General features: G+C 46.3%; 2 pseudogenes; both read right to left on the bottom strand.

The window, feature by feature from the left end:
- Positions 1 to 651: 651 nt before the first annotated feature.
- Positions 652 to 3767, bottom strand: LOC117796402 (annotated as a pseudogene).
- Positions 3768 to 9735: 5968 nt separating this feature from the next.
- LOC117796385 lies at positions 9736 to 12913 on the bottom strand (annotated as a pseudogene).
- Between the last annotated feature and the right edge of the window lie 371 nt (positions 12914 to 13284).

Below are 13284 nucleotides of genomic sequence, written 5' to 3'. Positions count from 1 at the left end.
AAAGATGTGTATTGCAGTCTGTAGGGTAACAACTATAGGAATAGTATGAGTGCACCTGTGATGCGTGTGTGTATCACCCCCACATGTGCACACACACACACACACACACACACAGAGAAAAGGGAGAGTCCATCAAAATGTTAACTGTGGTTGCATGTGGATGAAAACAATCTGGTTAATTTTTACTTTACTTATCTGTATTTTTAAAATTTTTCATCTAACATTTAGAGAAGAGAGCATCAAGGAAGCTCTGCCTTTGAATTTTATGACTTGTCTATTTCCTTTTCCAGCTCTTTTGAACTACAGCTAGATGATTAAAAATAACTTTGCCATTACTTTGAAGCCCATTTTTTAAAAACTGAATAATATACCCTGAATAGCTTTCCCTGTCAGTAAACATTATTGTATAGTATTTGTAATGGCTGTAGAGTAGTCTGTTGTATAACTGCTCTGTAATTTATTTTCCTATTGTTGGACATTTGGATGGTTTCCAATTTTTAGAAGTAATAAATACCTCTAATAAGCATTCCTTCATACATGATTTTTTTCCTGAAGATATATTCCTAGAGGTATAATTGGTGGGTTAAAGGGCTGACAAAATATTACGTTTTTTGATTCATATTACCCCATTGCCTTCCATTAAGGCTGTTTCTAGTTGCTCTTACACTGCAGACCAGTGTAAGAGTATGTGGGATATATAAGAATAGTTTTAACAGCGTGCGCGCAGTCCGTGTCCATGACAGCTTGGAGCTTGCTGTCCATGCGGCTGTGGTCACACCTGGAGAATTAGACCCAAGGGTGCAGGATTGTGTGGAATTCACAGAAAAGAAGCAGTCTTACCAGTTCGTGTTAGGGAAGGCTTCATGGAGGTGAGTCTTGAGGGAGGCCGCAAAAACAGATAATTGACTGGTTCAGAGGTCAAGGAAACAGCTGATGTGAGGCGGAGACAGACTGGCCCCAGCAGAAGGTGTCTCAGAGTTGGGGGGTGGGGGTGGGGGAGGAGGTGCTGCCTGCTGCCGATGGAGCAGGAGCAAACTGGTGCTGGGCTGGCTGCGAACGGAGCAGCCAGCCCCTGCTGGACTGGGTAGAATGGGTAGCAGCATCCAGGCTCCGGAGCGGGCAAAGGCTTGATGAAGGAGACACGTTGGTGTCCTCATTTGACCCCACACTTGGTGATTCCTCAGAAATGGACAAAAATTGGGGTTTTTCTCCTTTTCGTTATATTAAGGGGGGAAAAAACCCAACTCTGCCAATTTGCTAGATATTCTTAGAAGGATAATAAGGATGAAACTTTCTTCCTCTCTCAGCAGAACGGAATTAGACTCACCTTGTTAGATTGTGCTGCTACCAATTAAAGAGAGAGAGAAAAGAAACTCCGAGGAAACATTGTCCACTTTCCAGCTACTCTGATTTAATCCGTGTAAATTCCCCGAGGACCTTAAACTAAATCGACCACCAAATATTGAAAAATAAAAACAAACTGTTAATTAAAGGGATTGCAAGGCAGGCCTTTCCTTTGGTTTAGGAAAGGGGGGGAGTGGAGATGTTGGATGGGAACCCCTTAACAGGTGAGGAAGAAGGACGTTTAGGGCACCTTTCTTTCTCTCCAGGGATTTCAAAGCAAAGATTTGTAAAGACTCTAGGAACACCCAGCCAGCACTGGCTCTTGTGAACGCAGGTAGGGGCCTCATTAGAGACCCGTGCAAGCAGATGGTCTCCCTGCCCAGCAAGGTGCAGTGCGGCCTGAGCCCAGCCGTTGGCCCGGGCTGGGGACGCTCTGTCCCGTGCGCTGGGGACCCAGGGACTGGGAGGAGGGGCGTGTCCCAAGCGGTGTGGACGCCAGGTGACTGCTGTCAGGGCAGACCCGCCCCCCACCCCAGGAGCAGGCTAGTTAGCCCCTTACCCAAACACACAGCCCCAGTCTGCCCGGAAGAAGCCGCATCACCCTGAGGCAGGTCACCCGCGAGCGCAGCGTCTCTGGCAGTGGGGGAGCGAGGAAAAGGTGCCATCGTGGGACAGCGGTGCCCTCTCCCTGCCTGCGCCAGGGGCGGATTGTGTCCCTGATCTCTGCCCCCCTGTGGAGCTTGTCACTGAATTCAAAATCAGGACTTTGGGGGTCAAGAAATAGAATCTTAGATTTTTGATTTCTGAGTCTCTGTTGTTGTTTATACTACTGAAAGGACCTGAGGGTTATGAGTGACGGAGTCACACTACCCAGGTGACCTGAGGTGATTTGCCATTCCTCTTCAAACCTGTCTCCTCTGTAAAATGGGGCAAGAATAGAGGACACCTCAGAGGATACTGTATTAGGTGACACGGTGCCCTTTACCACACAGCAGAGGCCTGGCACACAGAAAGTGCTGGCAAATTAAGTTTCATTCACACTCCTGAGTCCAGGAGAACTGTTGCCTGGATGGACCTCAGTGGTAGTCAGGGGTCAAGCAAAAATTACAAGCTTCTTATTAAAAGGAAAAAAAATGTTTTTTTTTTTTAAAAAAAAATCGAGGCAGATATGTTCCTTCTGGGCAAATATGCCATATCTGAGTCCAAGCATGAAGTGGGGTCAGAGGTAAGACAGGCAGGCAGTCATGGGTAGGCCTCCCAGGCCATGTGAGTATCATCCAGATGAAACCGGGCCCCAAAGAAATCTGAGGTGCTGGATTTTCTTAACTATTTAGTGCCCTGCTCCATTCAGGTCTTTGTTTCCCTGATTTTCTCTGGCTCAAACATGTGTACTTTTGTGGTAATCTTGACCTGTATGGGCAGCCGGAAAATAATTAGGTGGTGCTGAGTTGGAATACATTTGGTATTTTCCTCTCTCTCGGTCTAACTTACTTCACTTAGCATAATACCCTCTAGGTCCATCCATGTTGTCACAAGTGGCAAGAGCTCATGCTTTTTTATGGCTGAGTAATATCCCAGTGTGTGTCTATATACCACATCTTCCTTATCCAGTCATCTATCCATGGACGCTTGGGGTGCTTCCATATCTGGGCTAATGGAAATAATCATAGGGGTGCATGTATCTTTTTGAATTATTGTTTTCATTTTCTTTGGGTAAATACCCCACAGTAGAACTACTGAATCATAGGCTATCTCTACTTTTAACTTTTTGAAGAACCGCCATACTGTTTTGCACAATTTATAGTCCCACCAACAGTGCACAAGGGTTTTTTCCCCTCCAAATCCTTGCCAACACTTGTTGCCTGGCCTTCCCCTTGATAATGCAGTGGGGAACCCCCATCTCACGACACAGGGCAGACAGGAAGGTGGCCAGCTTGGTGGGACCCACATCATGGGCAGTCACTACCAGCTGAGCCTTCTTGTTTCCCACCCACATGATGACAATGTTAATCCCAGCTCAAAGGACAGTCAGCCTCTTTGTGGGGACATCCCCTTTGTCTGCAACTTTCTTCTCAAGCCCAGGCCAACAATCTACTTCTCTTGCTTTGTCTCTGGTCTGTACTTGTGGGCTGGCATAAGCAGTTGAGTAGCTGTCTGGCCGTCCAGGGCCTGGGCGAACTGGTTGATCACAGGAGGCACTTTGAGACGTTTATGGAGAAGAGCCCTTTGCCACTGCAACTGGATGTCGTGGGGCTATTTGACAAAGCGGGTGAGGTCCCCTCTGGGCTGGAGGTCCTGTCTGATGCCAAAATTCTTGGGCCTTTTCTCAAACAGGGGATTGACGACCTTCTTGGCCTCCTGCTTCTTCATGGCAGCAGGAGCCGGGCCACCTTCTTCCCCTTCGCCTTCTTTCCTTTCATCATCTTGGATGCTGGGGGAGAGAGTCTGTATGTCTTTTGAAAAATGTCTATTCATGTCCTCTGCCCATTTTTTTTTTTCTCTTTTGGTGTCGAGTTGTATGAATTCTTTATGTATTTTGGATATTAACCCCTTCCTGGATATATCATTTGCAAATATCTTCTCCCACTCAGCAGGTTGACTTGTCCTTTTGTTGATGGTTTCCTTTGCTGTGCAAAACTTTTCAGTTTGATGTAGTCCCATTAGTTAATTTTTGCTTTTGTTTCTAAGATGTCTTAAATCTTGACATCTTCTTCTTGCTCCCGGAGACTAAAACTCAGATATTGCTTTTGCAGTTTGCTCTAGGAATAGTCTTTTCAAACTGAGCCTTTTATTTCTTTGGAAGACTCGGTTTTCCCCTGCTGTGCTCTGCAAAAATCTGGCTTTGCCAGCAGAAGGCCTCTGTCTCTCCAAATAGAGCGTGCATGTCGCCATCCTCCCAGGGAGACCCAACATTTTTCTGCACACCGTGGCAAGAGAAGGGTTGTTGGAAAACTCCTTTTGGTGAAGTACCTTCTTCTTCGTAACAGGGGTGCACTCGCCCTCACCTTCACTTGGCACAGATGCAGCAATGCTGTGAAAAGCTAGTACTTAGCTCCCTCATGAAGTGTCTCTAGGTGTTACTGTCTAATCACTTCATGGCAGATGACATTTTCAGAGATGGACGCAGTGATGTCTCTCACCGCCCATGCTCTTCCGTGATGTGACCTTGACACTCTTCCCACTGAGAAGTAGGATTTGTGTCCCCCTCTCCCCCCCACTTGGATCTTGGTGAGCTCATGATTGGTTCTCTCGGTAGAGGGACAAGCAGACTCCCCTTTGCGACAGATGCAAGGTGATTTCTGAAACAGGGTCAGTCCAGGTAGCTTCAGCCTAGTTTTCTTGGAATGCTCCTCTTGGGACCCCTTCTCTCAGGACCTTGCCACTGGGCTGTGAGAAGCACAAGCCGGGAAGGGTGGTCCGGCCCCCAGTTCCAGCCGAGCTGCCCTTCCGTTTACCGCAGCTCGGCACCCGACGTCCACCTGGGAAGCGGTACCTCCAATTGCAGCTATTCCTAGCGGCCAGATCTCCCCAGCTGTGGCCCCAGACATTATAGAACAGAGAAGACCCTCCTCCACTGGGCCCTTTCTAATGAGTGATTTCTGGAATCCGGGAGCATAATAAACGGTGGTTGTTTTAAAGCACTAAGTTTGGGGTGGTTTGTTATACAGAGTAACCAGATAGAGCATGCGCACACGTCATATCCAGCGCTGCGCGGTCGCGCGGTGACAGGACCGGCTGCTTCGTTCAGAAATGCACGGCCCCCAAGAATCGAACTTTAAACAACAGCCCCTCTCCACCTCTATTTTGGAAGGAGGGGAGACAATGCAAGTTCGGGTTTTTCTCTGAACATCGATTAAGTGATTTGAAAACAAACATGAATATTTAAAAGAAAAAAGATACTGTAAACATTATACTGCTCAGATCTCAGCGCTGCTTTTGTAACGTAGAGTCGTGAGTTTTCTTCCATTCGCTGCAGGTGCCTCCGATCCGTGCAGCCATCCATCCCTGCTCGGAGAGAAGTAGGACACCCGTGCCTTCTCTTCCTGGCCTGCTCAGACTCAGGGTCAGGTGGAACCATATGGAATCACCATCGTGTAGGTCATAAATGGTTAAATCCCAGCAATGTCATGTGGTTCAACCTAATGTGAACATCCAACTCGTCAAATAAGTACCACTGAGTTGTATTCTTTAAAAAAGAAAAAAAGATTTTACTTATTTATATGAGAGAGAGTACCAGTAGGAGGGGCAGAGGGAGAGGGACGAGCAGACTCCCTGCTGAGTGCAGAGCCTGACAGGGGGCTCGATCCCAGCACCCAGAGATCAGGACCCGAGCCAAAGTCATATGCATAACCAACTGAGCCACCCAGGCACCCCCTGAATTGTATTCTTAAGTCTCAACCTAAATGGGATTTGCTCCCAGCTTTCCTTTCCTATCCCACTCCACCTAAATTGGATTATTCTCTATCACAGCATCTTGTCCTTTCCTCTACAGCACTTATCACAATTTGTAATTGCGTATGTGTTTATTATCTAATGTCTGATACTCTAACTAGACTTCTATAAACTCCCTGAGCCCATGCGCGCACTGTCCATCACTGTATCCCCGCCCCTGGCACGAGGCCTGGCACGTCATGCGCACTCAATAAATGTCAGCCGAATTAATGTCCATACAGTGTGGTTCTTTTCATAAGCAGACACTGTTTTTATTCTGTTGCCAGAGTGTCCTGTACACAGTGGTCCTTCTCATTGTTTCTGGATCCAGTGTAAGCTTCTAGAGAAATGACTGGTTCCTAATCCCGACTGCCCCTTAGAAATGCCTGGGAAACTTTTAAAAAATGTGGAGGGGTCTTCCTCACATCAATCAAAGCAAGGTCTCCAAGGAATGGAGGCCAGGCAGGGTTGAGAAACACTGCTTCAGAGGGCAGAGACCCCATCTGCAGAGGTTGCTACAAGAAGTTTTGTGAAATCTTCATGCTTTCATGCTGTTGCCTTAGTGGTAGAGTTTCAAGCCATGATCAGGTAATTTTCTTCTCAGTCCCAGGAGCTTTTTTTGGGCACATCAGATAATGCCGCCAACGGTAAGCTTTGGAGAACCAATCAAACTTATTTTGCAAGTAACTTTTTCGGTGGCTGCATGAAGGGGTGGCCTATTCATAGACTCAAACCCTGCCCCCAGATCAGCCCCAAAGAAACAGGAAATATAAATTAAAAGAGTGTGTCCTTCCAGGCAGACTCTCCAACCTCTCCTTCTGACAGTCCTCCCATGCTCAGGCCCTTCCTGTAGAGAAATTCTCAAGCCATTATTTAACCTTTCCTTTCTTATCTTTCTAGCTCTTGGGATTTACCATAGGTCACTATTTAAGGGGAATCCACACACTCGTCCACTTAACCTTTCTATCCATCCACCTATTTGTCCGTTTGAACACAATACCCGCTACGTAGCCTGTCTACACACCCAGGAACACGTCTTACCTATTATAGGGCACACCAAACTGCATGAGACATAGTCCTGCCGCCCAGTGAGCGCATGGAACCAGAAACTGAAACTAGGTATGTGTTATTTTGACAACTTGTAAGAGGTGTCATTGGGACACAGTGAGGAAAATGATTCCTTATCAGGAGGAGAAATAAAGGAAGGCTTCCCAATGGTGGCATAGCCTGGACACTGCTAAGTAGGGGTCCGCCTGGTTGGATTTCTCCAATGCCTGGGCCTAAGCAGAACGTAACCCATAGAACAGATGCAACAGCCTTGGATGTGATCAAAAGGAGGCACGTAGTAGGTAGGTTTTTGTTAACCCTTTACTCTGAACGTGGCATTGGACCACAGAGGGCCCCCTCTTCGTTTCCTAGGTACAGAACACGTGGTGCATTTGTTACCCACATTCACACACAACTAATTCCATTTTCATAAACTTTATTGATTCCACCGTGTTCTTTGAAGCTACTGATTTTATAGACTCTTCTCATCAAACTGCAAGTTGATCATTTCGCTTTGTACATATTGTAGTCATTGGATTGCTTACTTTAATGGCAAGAGAGTTTTCGCACACTTGGCCAGTGACACTGCTGACATAGCACGCTTTATCTCACTTTACTGCATTGTTCTTATTAATTCTTCCACAGCCAGCTAAGCTGTTTCTCTTGGGAATTGCCTGGGAGGCAGAAAGTCTTATTTCTGTCCACTTTGGTATTCCTAAGGATGAGCAGAATTTTGAATTGGTTTCACTTTCCAGTAAATACAAGCTGCCTTGTCTGGACTCAGGGTCGTCTTGCTTATCTACTGCATAACAAAGCCACCGAAATTCAGTGGCTTAAAATAATCACCACCATGCATTGTATTTCAGTATTGTGGGTTGACTGGGCTCCTCTGGATGGTTCTTCTGCTCCATGCAGTGTGTGATGGGGCTGTAGGCATCTGGGGGTGCCACTAGGAGGGCACCTCGAAGCGGGCTCCCCGACACGGCTGGCGGCTGGCACCCGCTGCTGACTGGACACTCACTGGGGCTGTTGACCAGAGGACCTTAGTTCTCTGCCGTTGGGGTTTTCCACATGCTTGAGCTTCTCAGAGCTCCGTCTGGATTCCAAGAAGGAGCATTTCTAGCACACCAGAGCAGAAACTACAGATCTCCTAAGGCTCAGCCTTGGGTGTCACAGCATCACTTTTGTCATCCTAGTGGAGGAAGAAAGTCACAGGGCCAGCCCAGACTCAAGGCAAAAGGCTGGAGACTCCCGCGGTTGGGGACAGGCGCAGCAAAGCATTTGCAGCGTTCTGTAACTCACTACAGTGGTTTTCCCCTGCAGACAGCAATTCACCCCTGAGGACACAGCACAATGGAGCTCTGACATCACAGTTGTCTCACAAATGTACGAGTCCACTGTGTTTCTTAGAACTCAACTCAAAGGCCAGCACCACCCGCTCCTTTTTAAAAATATATATCTCACTACCATGGAGAGTAATTAGGTTCAGGAACTATGCTTCTGTTTGCACTTCTAGCTTACTGCTATTGATGACCATTGGTAAATAAAAGCATGCTTGCATTTCGCTTTTTCATTTATATTTTGTCATAATGGCATTTTTTGGTTGACTAAAACCTCTGTATATTTTATGACCTCTAACCAAAAAAAGAGCTCTAATCAAAGCAGGTTTAAATAGGTTTTCTTTGAGGGGGCACCTGAGTGGCTCAGTCGTTGAGTGACTGCCTTTGGCTCAGGGCGTGATCCCAGCATTCTGGGATCAAGCCCCACATCAGGCTCCTCCGCTGAGAGCCTGATTCTTCCTCTCCCACTCCTCCTGCTTGTGTTTTCTCTCTTGCTGGCTGTCTCTCTCTGTTAAATAAATAAATAAAATCTTTAAAAAATAAATAATAAATAAATAGGTTTTCTTTGAGAACAAAGGTGTAAACATAAGCATAATTTGCCAGTTGTTTTGATCTGATGTTGGGATGAACTCTTAGCTATAACATTTGTCCAAGACAATATTTTTCTAAATATTGCCAAATTGGTCTGGCATTTTGTGTAAATTCACTTATGCATTAGTTCACCCATTCATACATCACCTTTTGGACTTTTCCACTTGGATTACCCACTCTGGCACTATCGATACAAAGATGAATGAGTCAGAGCCCCTGCCTGCCGTGGCCTCCCAGTCGGAGGAACTGAAATCACACACCTTTGTACGTAACGTGCCGAACACTGGTGAGGGCAATGCTGGTATAAAGCCGGGGCGAGGGAACACGGGCCAAAGGGCAGTCAGTCCTGCCTCGGAGAGTCAGGGAAGGCTTTGCGGAGTATTTACGGGAGAACGGCAGGTGCCACGGGAGGGGGCCACAGAAGGGGGCTGTGAGAGGTGGGTTTGGGCAGATTGGGAAGAGCATCAGATGCCGTGTTTGGCTGCCTTCCTATAAGCGCTGGTGAGAGGGCATAGGTTTCGCATAAGCAAGCGACACCGTCTTGAAGGACAACACTTTTGGCAGTGTGGTGTGGGAATTGGAGGAGAGTGTTTTAGAAAACATCTTACAGAAAAAGCACACAGATGCAAGAAAGGGAGGCACATTTGAAAAACCCGCAAATAGGTCAACATTGCTAGAGGAGTGGAGGTGGCCCAGGAAAGCTAGTGGCGGCCCATGGGCCCATTCCAGGTGGTGCCAGGCACCCTCACGTTGGGTCCCCAGTCCTCTGTGGTCTGGGCAGGCAACTAAGGCCGCCAGGGTGTGTCTCTGGACCCCGCTGTTTCTCCTGTCCATGGCATTGTGACCTGGTTGGACCACCTTCTCAGGCCACCAGTCCTTCCTGGCTCTTCACACTCCCTGCATTGTGCGGCTCCCCAGCTGTGCCCTGCCACTCTGCTCTGTGACATATCCACTCTGATCCTTGTCTTGTTGGGCTAGAGGGTCATGGAGCCCCTGGCTGCTGTAACTCTTGGCTCCTAAGGGGAGAAAAAACAGAATGAAGTTTTCAAAGTCTTTATCATTTATAAAGTTATGTGCAAACAGTATTATTGCCATCACTGTGAGGTCTAGAATTCTGCAAGTCCTTGGTGGTAAGGAGCCTGTGTGTTTTTAATTTCCTCTAAGGCATTTGGCACAGTCTTTAGTGTTATATATGTCCTCAGTAATAATGTGTAATGACTAGCAATAACGTATGGTTTTTTTAATATCTCTCTTTACCCCTTCTGAGCACTGGGGTAATTTTTCTTCCAAGCCTTGGGGTCTGTGGACAATTTTAAAAGGTGCACCAAGGGGCACCCAGGTGGCTGGGTTGGTTGAGCACTGACTCTTGATGTTGGCTCAGGTCATGATCTCAGGGTTGTGGGATCGCTGCTTGTCCTTCTCCCTCCCCCTCCCCCCATGCTCTCTCCCTTCCCCTCCCAAATAAATAAATAAAATCTTTTTAAAAAGTGTGCACCAAAGTTCAAGAGTTCTTTGTTGATCCTTTCCTTTCCGTTTTGAAATTTTAATGCAATAACTACTGGCCGCTAAAGCCCATGTATCATGAGAGTGTAGGAACAAAAGTAAAGATGAGAAATTAATGGGACCATGAGACACCACTCACACCCATGAGAGGGGCTATAATAAAAAGACAGGTAATAACAAGTGTTGGGGAGGTTGTGGAAAAATTGGAAACTGCATACATTGCTAATGGAAATGTAAAATGGTGCTTTTGAAAACAGTTTGGCAGGTCGTCAAAACGTTTGACATAGAGTTATCCCATGACCCGGAAATTGCTCTCCTAGATGTGTATCCAAGAGAATTGAAAACTTATGTTCACATTAAAACTTGTACATAAATGTTCACTGCGGTGTTAATGATAATGACCACAAAGGGGGAAACGATCCAAATGTCCATCGGCTGATGGACGGATAAACCAAATGTGGTCGTGCGGGCAACGGAATGTTATTCTGCCACACAGAGGAGCGAAGTGCCAACGTATGCCGCAACGTAGGTGAGCCTCGAAAGCATTATGCTGCATCAGGAAAGAGTCACAGAAGACCACGTACTGTATGATTTCGTTTATGTGAAACGTTCAGAACAGGCAAATCCATAGAGACAGAAGGTGGAATAGTGTTTGCCTAGGACTGTGTGTCAGGTGGGGAGGGGGAAGGGGTGACCGCTAAGGGGTATGGGTTTTATTGGGAGGTGATGAAACGTTCTAAAATTGATTGATGATTGTGGAACTCCGTAAATATACTGAAAACCATTGAACTTTACATTTTAAGGGGGTGAATTGTATGGCATGTGAATTATATCTCAGTAAAGTTCTCTTAAAAAAGAAAACATTGCAAAGAGAGATTTATAAGCATTTCAACTTCTGTTGTTGTCCACCTGTCTTCTAGCTCTGATCAGCCCTTCGGGATGGGCTCCTCAGCTCCAGGCCTGAAGTTGTGAGCCCGGCTACAATCCTCTCCCTGTCCCTGCAAGGGGCTACACACATAGTTTGCATTCGCCTCTTAGCCAATCTTCCTTTCCCAGAATCCTCCGTGAACCATTCCCTGCTTCGGCAGCTTTAGCCTTGGTCCCTCAGGCTTTATAAATCACACCCTCCATTCTGCCCTCTCTTTAAAGTGATCTCAGATACTTTGTATAAAGGATGAGGCAGCGCATAAAAATAACTAGTATTGTACCGATTTGTCTCATCCCGTGGTTTGGGGGATACGTATTTGTAAAGTTCTAGCAAATGTGAGAAGCCACAGAAAATTGCCTCTCGTCCAAATGGAAGAGCTAGATTTTTTCTTTTGTTTTATTGATCCGTGAGGTAGGTGCAACGATATTTTACTTCATAGTTTTTCTGCAGGAGTGACAGCCACCCAGCCTGCCGAAACTGCCAGGCCGGTTAAATGAGCCAGCCAGGCTACCGCAGGCCAGAGGCAGCCATAAAGAAGCAGACTCCGGATTCATGGGCCAGCCAGCTGCTTCCCCCAACTGCAAATGCAGCTTGAAGTATACGACTTGCTAAGGGAGCACTTTGTTACAGACAAGTTGAAAGAGTCTGTTTGACAGTTGAAGTCAGACCATTTTGATTTTTACATAAAGATAGTTAAACATTGTCTTGACAGGTTTATTCTAATTTGGTAAAGGCCATAATTTTATGGGATGGTAACTGTTTCCTTGCAGTCATGATTCCTGCTGTTACTCTTACATTTTCTTCTAATTGGCAGATTGATGGGCTCCCAAGAATTTGCTCAAAAACCATTTGCAGAAAGAAGAAAGACAAATCAGAGGGGCTTACTTTTTCCCCTGAAATACTACTTCTAATAATGTTGGGAAGGGGGCTATTTTACACACAATTTACAAATTATTTCTGGCATATTAATGGATTTTTGCCTATTTAAATTTTATTTGTATGAAATGTGCTTAGTTTAAAAGTCAGATACTACCACAAGACCTCTAAAGAAAAACAGCAATCCTCTCCCACCNTTTTGAGGAACCGCCATACTGTTTTGCACAATTTATAGTCCCACCAACAGTGCACAAGGGTTTTTTCCCCTCCAAATCCTTGCCAACACTTGTTGCCTGGCCTTCCCCTTGATAATGCAGTGGGGAACCCCCATCTCACGACACAGGGCAGACAGGAAGGTGGCCAGCTTGGTGGGACCCACATCATGGGCAGTCACTACCAGCTGAGCCTTCTTGTTTCCCACCCACATGATGACAATGTTAATCCCAGCTCAAAGGACAGTCAGCCTCTTTGTGGGGACATCCCCTTTGTCTGCAACTTTCTTCTCAGCCCAGGCCAACAATCTACTTCTCTTGCTTTGTCTCTGGTCTGTACTTGTGGGCTGGCATAAGCAGTTGAGTAGCTGTCTGGCCGTCCAGGGCCTGGGCGAACTGGTTGATCACAGGAGGCACTTTGAGACGTTTATGGAGAAGAGCCCTTTGCCACTGCAACTGGATGTCGTGGGGCTATTTGACAAAGCGGGTGAGGTCCCCTCTGGGCTGGAGGTCCTGTCTGATGCCAAAATTCTTGGGCCTTTTCTCAAACAGGGGATTGACGACCTTCTTGGCCTCCTGCTTCTTCATGGCAGCAGGAGCCGGGCCACCTTCTTCCCCTTCGCCTTCTTTCCTTTCATCATCTTGGATGCTGGGGGAGAGAGTCTGTATGTCTTTTGAAAAATGTCTATTCATGTCCTCTGCCCATTTTTTTTTTTCTCTTTTGGTGTCGAGTTGTATGAATTCTTTATGTATTTTGGATATTAACCCCTTCCTGGATATATCATTTGCAAATATCTTCTCCCACTCAGCAGGTTGACTTGTCCTTTTGTTGATGGTTTCCTTTGCTGTGCAAAACTTTTCAGTTTGATGTAGTCCCATTAGTTAATTTTTGCTTTTGTTTCTAAGATGTCTTAAATCTTGACATCTTCTTCTTGCTCCCGGAGACTAAAACTCAGATATTGCTTTTGCAGTTTGCTCTAGGAATAGTCTTTTCAAACTGAGCCTTTTATTT

The sequence above is a fragment of the Ailuropoda melanoleuca genome, chromosome 1 (genome assembly GCF_002007445.2).
Source record: "Ailuropoda melanoleuca isolate Jingjing chromosome 1, ASM200744v2, whole genome shotgun sequence".
In the NCBI taxonomy this organism is placed as follows: Eukaryota; Metazoa; Chordata; class Mammalia; order Carnivora; family Ursidae; genus Ailuropoda; species Ailuropoda melanoleuca.
Note: the sequence above shows the minus strand (reverse complement) of the source record. Positions and strands in the feature narration are given on the sequence as shown.